Consider the following 6,213-nt stretch of genomic DNA (forward strand, 5'->3'; position numbering starts at 1 on the left):
TAGCCAGCTTAGGCCCAATCCCCCGGGGAGCAGGCCTAAGCCAGCAGGTGGTCATCCCCCAAGGGTTCCCAGACTGCGAGAGGGCACAGGCCGGGGCTGAGGGACGCCCCCCTGAGTGCACAAATTTTTGTGCACCGGGCCTCTAGTGTTTTTAATAAGACTGTGTTTCTCCTACACTCAAAAAAGAATCTGACATGCATATAGATTTATTTGGCACATAAACTTCCCATCATCACAGTACCATGATCCTTCTCCACTTGTCACATTTTTCCTAGATTCCACTTCTTTTTTTTTTTTTTTTTTTTTTTTTTTTTGTTTTTTTCTTCAAACCTACTATTGATGCTTAAAAATTTTTTTAAGCTGATTTCACATGGGGATAAGGAAAATGAATTACAAAGTGTTACTTATTCTGGAAAGAGTTGTGGATTTAACAATATATTAGAAATGTCTTTGTTTCCAACTAAATGTTGGAGAACAAAACTCTCTGGTTGGCAGTTTGCTTATTAACAAATGCAGGCCAAGTCACATCAGACTATATGAATCAATTAAATGTACATAGTGTGCTAGGCATTGTCTGGAATGCCAATAAAAGGTAAGTTTGGCCCTGACTGGTTTGGCTCAGTGGATAGAGCATCGGCCTGTGGACTGAAGGGTCCTGAGTTTGATTCTTATCAAGGACATGTACCTTGGTTATGGGCTCAATCCCCAGTAGGGGGTGTACATGAGGCAGCTAGCTGATTGATTCTCATCAATGTTTCTAACTCTCTATCCCTCTCCCTTCCTCTCCATAAAAATCAATAAAATATATATTTTTTTTAAAAAAAAGGTAAGCTTGCATGCATTTCCATGCCTCCTTTCATTTCTATTTAATGCCACAAATCATTCAGAAGATTAACTTGGAACTCAAAAAGAAGAGGGTGAAATGTTACTCTATTAGGAAGAAAGACCTGAAGGGTCTATTAGTCCTTTCAACTGAATTACTGGACTCCTTTAGTTACTTTCCTGTACCTATTTTAGCTGAATAAAATTAGCTTCTCTTTCTTAATGAAAAATTGTCCCTTTAATATAAAATTGTCCCCATAAAATTGTTAGTTCCTGGAATTAGAACATTGAGTGGAGTATATCAGGAGTCAAATGATGGAACTGAAATGTCAATCAATGATGTTTCCCTTGAGAAAATGCTGATCTCCCTGGTTTCCCTAAATGGTAGCTTTCTGGTAGCACAAGTGGAAGTCAGAACTTGCAAAACTGTTTAGGTTTCCTCCACTTTTCCTCTCTTGAATCTTACTGAAATGTATCAATGATGTTTCCCTTGAGAAAATGCTGATCTCCCTGGTTTCCCTAAATGGTAGCTTTCTGGTAGCATAAGTGGAAGTCAGAACTTGCAAAACTGTTTAGGTTTCCTCCACTTTTCCTCTCTTGAATCTTGAGCACTTCTTTTAAAATTCTATTCCTTCATTCAAAACCCTGCTCATCTCTTTCATGCAGCCTTTTGGGTTTGTGAGTTTGTTCTTTGTATGAACTGACTTACAGAGAAGTACTTGCCCAGGAAGTAACCTCTCCATCCACTAACATTCTCTATTTACACCTCTCTTGTTGGAATTTTATTAAAATACATTTTATCATGTAGTGTAATTAATTGAATATATGTCTCCCTACAAATCAATAAGCAACTTGAGTCCAGACTACTTGGCAAAATCATCACTGGTATGGTATGTTGTCACAGTGGATTTCTCCAACTCTTTCCTTACAGTTTAATTGGTGGATGAAAGGAAGGCTTTGTCACAGTGATGGGAGCAGTATTTCTATGTGGGAATTTTTTCCCAGCATTTCTCAAATATATATATATTAGAGGCCCAGTGCATGAAAATTCATGCACTGGAATGGGGGGGTCCCTCAGCCCGGCCTGTCCCCTCTCACAGTCCAGGAGCCCTCAGGGGCAGGAGGTGACCGGCGATCAGGGGAAGGCGACACCCCCATCACACCTCTGCTGCTGCCACTGCCAGCAGTGCAAGCCTCAGCCAGCCCTGGTTACCTGAGCCTCGGGTGGTCCTGGGCAGCTGGGCAGCCGCCATCCGAGACTTGCCTGCACCTCGGGCCGGCCCTGGGCAGCTGGGCAGCTGACAGCCAAGGCTTGCCTGCACCTCAGACCAGCCCTGGGTGGCAGGGGGGCTGAGGGGACTGGGGGACTCCGGAGGCAGTCGCCCCAGCGGGGTTGAGGGGACAGGGCGCCGCCATCTTGTGGCTGTGGGCACTGCCATCTTTGAGGACGGGGCAGTCAATTAGCATATTTCCTCCTTATTGGCTGTGGGCACCACCATCTTTGTGACAGCATGAAGATCAGTTTGCATATTTCCCTCTTTATTAGATAGGATATATATATATCCTATCTAATAAAAGGGTAATATGCAAATTGACCCTAACAGCAGAGCGACTGGGAATCACTGGTCACTATGACACACACTGACCACCAGGGGGCAGATTCTCAATGCAGGAGCTGTGGCAAGTGGACATCCCCCAAGGCCTCCCAGGCTGCCAGAGGCATGTCTGACTGCCAGCTTAGGCCCATTCCCCTGTGGAGCGGGCCTAAGCCAGCAGGTGGTCATTCCCTAAGGGGTCCCAGACTGTGAGAGGGCACAGGCCAGGCTGAGGGATCCTCCTGAGTGCACAAATTTTTGTGCACCAGGCCTCTAGTATATACATATATGGTATGTTGTCACAGTGGATTTCTCCAACTCTTTCCTTACAGTGGTGTGTGTGTATATATGTATATATATAAATCCAAATTCTGAGAAAAAGTAGTTGAGAAATCAAGAAAATGGGGGGAAATATTATAATTCTCCTGCATGAATTACAGCATAATGATCAACACAGAGAGGCAATGAGTTCAGAGGAGTCATGTCAAGGGGAAAGCAGGAAACATGGCACACAGTCAAAGGTTAAGTCTGCATTTCTGGAATCTGGACAAGAAGCACTGGAAGAAGAGCAGTCATGATCTAATCAGTCAGTCTTGCTAGTAGCTGCTTCTGAGTGTGTGTGCACGGTCCTATCTGCTGCCAACATGAGTCATTCTTACAAATAAAATTAACATTTATAAGTTTATATGCGTAGGATATTATACAAATCCTATGAGTGATGTTCCAAGAAATAAATTTTGGAAGCAAATTTAACTCCTTAAATTGGAAATTTTGACATGTGGTTCTGTGTAGTGCTGTTCATCTTACTGGGAGATCTGAATGCTTAGTTATTAAAATATCACCCAATAATACTCATGGGCATATTCCAGTATTTGGCTATTCACTGTAGTCTACATACTTGATATATACTAATACACCTAGTATTTATAGTTATTAAACAAATTTAGATACCTATAATAATAAGTAAAGTGTATAAAGAATGTTGAAATATTTTAAGAATGACATAAGTTTATGCATTCCTGAAAATTTCTAGGGATTTCAATTTCTCATTCTCACATGTTGAAGACCAAGGAAACCATATAGGAAGTGTGTGTTTGTTCATGTCTGTGTTGTCTAATTACAACTAATAAGTGTAGATAGAGAGATGGCTAGAAAAAGAAATGATTGAGTGAAATAGATTATAAAACACATCCTGGGCAGACAGTTTGTTTTATGGATATGGGATGAGTCAGAATAACCCACAGTACCACATCATCAAGAATCTCAAATGGTGCCTAGCTGGTTTGGCTCAGTGGATAGAGCATCGGCCTATGGACTGAAGGGTCCCAGGTTTGATTCTGGTCAAGGGCATGTACCCTGGCTGCGAGCACATCCCCAGTTGGGGGGTGTGCAGGAGGTAGCTGATTGATGCCTCTTTCTCATCGATGTTTCTAACTCTCTATCCTTCTCCCTTTCTCTCTGTAAAAAATCAATAAAATATATATATTTTTTAAAAAGAATCTCAAATGGTGAAGGGGGCAGGGATTTAGGATAAGAAGAAGAATATTGAGATACAGTGACTTGTAGATGAAGAAGGGACTATTTTATTTGTCAGACACTGGGTTGCGATGCCTCTTTCTCATTGATGTTTCTAACTCTCTATCCTTCTCCCTTTCTCTCTGTAAAAAATCAATAAAATATATATATTTTTTAAAAAGAATCTCAAATGGTGAAGGGGGCAGGGATTTAGGATAAGAAGAAGAATATTGAGATACAGTGACTTGTAGATGAAGAAGGGACTATTTTATTTGTCAGACACTGGGTTGTATGCTTGAATTTATAGACAGAAACATACGATATTTGCTTTCAAAGAGTTCAGACTATTGGGAAAGTGAACATACAATTATAAGTCAATCTTTTTTTATCTAGAGTAGAAGAGAGTAACATATGCAAGAAGACAATAGTGTCGCATAGGCCAGTGTCTTCCTCAACATAAGTTTTGGTAAGTTCTTCTGTTTTTTCCAAGAAGGATTTCTTACTTTTTCCCCATGACCAAGGAGTTCTCAGAAGCTCTAGCTCCAAAATGTCTAAATCAACAGCTCCCTCCTACCTGCCCATATGAGGACAGCAAATCCATGTATTTATACATAAGTGCCTCCCACTTACTTGTTCTATCCTGGGTCTTATTTCTGAGTAAATGCCACATACCTGGTCTCTTCCCTCTTGCCTAATGTGGATTAACTTCCTATGCAACTGGAAGGCTGACTCTTCACTCTGAATGTTATCATATGTAGGAGCATCCTTGGCTCCACTCTGTCTCCCAGAATCTGCTTCCAGAACCCCAGCAAAGATTTAACATCTCAACCTCTGCTTATCTGGGAGAAAAGATAAGGCAAGGAAATATTTTCCATTGATTCAGATGTGATAATAGATTCAAATTCCATTTGAAGCAAAAAGAAAAAGTGGGAGCTTGGTTTGCTTCTATTATAATGTAATCAAAGTGTAAATACCATACAATAAAATACATAGATCTTAACTGGTTTGGGTTGATGTGTTTGGACAATTGTACTCAGTAATGAAATGTTTTTATCACCCCAGAAAGTTCTCTTGTGCCCCTTTCCAATCAAGTCCTCTCCCAGCCCAATCAACCACTGCACTGTTCTGGCTTCTATCACTCATATTTCCCTCCTAGCTGTGGGTAGCTATATAAATGATAGATAGATAGATAGATAGATAGATAAGATAGATAGATAGATAGATGATAGATAGATAGAAAAACTTGCTTTTTCTTTTTTCTCCATTGTCCAGTTATTTTAAATACTAGAGGCCCGATGCACAAAATTCATGCAAGGGGCTCGGCCCCCACTGCAGCAGCAGCAGCCACCTCTGCCTCAGCGCCCCCCGCCCACTGTGGCAGCCACTTCTGCCTCGGCCCACGCCACCGTGACTTTGTCCAGACGGTTGTCCAGAAGGACATCTGGAAGGACGTCCTGTCTAATTAGCATATTACCCTTTTATTATTATAGATTAGTCATGAATAACTATACAGTTAGTCTGTAGGTGAAGTTGCTTTCTGCTGAGGAGGGGGTGAGTGCTCTTGGTTTGGGTGAGAAATAAGACATATGTAAACATTAGAAGAAGGAATGTACTGATTTGGGCTTTGTCTCTGGCTATACAGCCTCCCTTGCTCCTATCCATTTCAGGGTCTGTTTTTTCAGCTTCCCCAATGTATCTGTAAAACACTCAATATTATTTCAATATGTTTCTTTTCAATATTAAAAAACCCAGATTTTATTTCTTTTATTTGCAACTAAGAGTACTGAGTGCTAAATCAATGGGTCCCTAGATTCCTTTCCCATGCTGACATTCATTCAAGTGATACAGAGGCCATAGCCTACCCTTTCCACTAGAGATAGCATCTCTTGGGACTCATTGCCCCTCTTGCAGGAATTAACTCAATTCTTGAGATATTTTATTAATTGCTCCCCCTCTACTAGGCACTACAGGGTAAACAGAGAAGGAATTCTCAAAATGCTTACTATCTCATTGGGAACATAAGACACACAACAAATAATTCACTCTCTACGAAGAGCAGTAACCAACTAAGTTACAAACAGGAAATCACAGGTAGGAAGAGGTACCAGAAGATGAACAAACAAAAAAAGCAGAGTTAACTGTCTATTCCCCATGTACCTCATAGAGACTGGTATGTGAAAACAACTGTTTGTCTTGAGGAAAACACCTTGGGGATACAATCCCAAAGGACTTAGAAGGTGCTAATGTCCCATGTGAGCCCAGCATGATGACTATTAACTCC

This window comes from Myotis brandtii, unplaced genomic scaffold (genome assembly GCF_000412655.1).
Source record: "Myotis brandtii unplaced genomic scaffold, ASM41265v1 scaffold854, whole genome shotgun sequence".
NCBI lineage: Eukaryota > Metazoa > Chordata > Mammalia > Chiroptera > Vespertilionidae > Myotis > Myotis brandtii.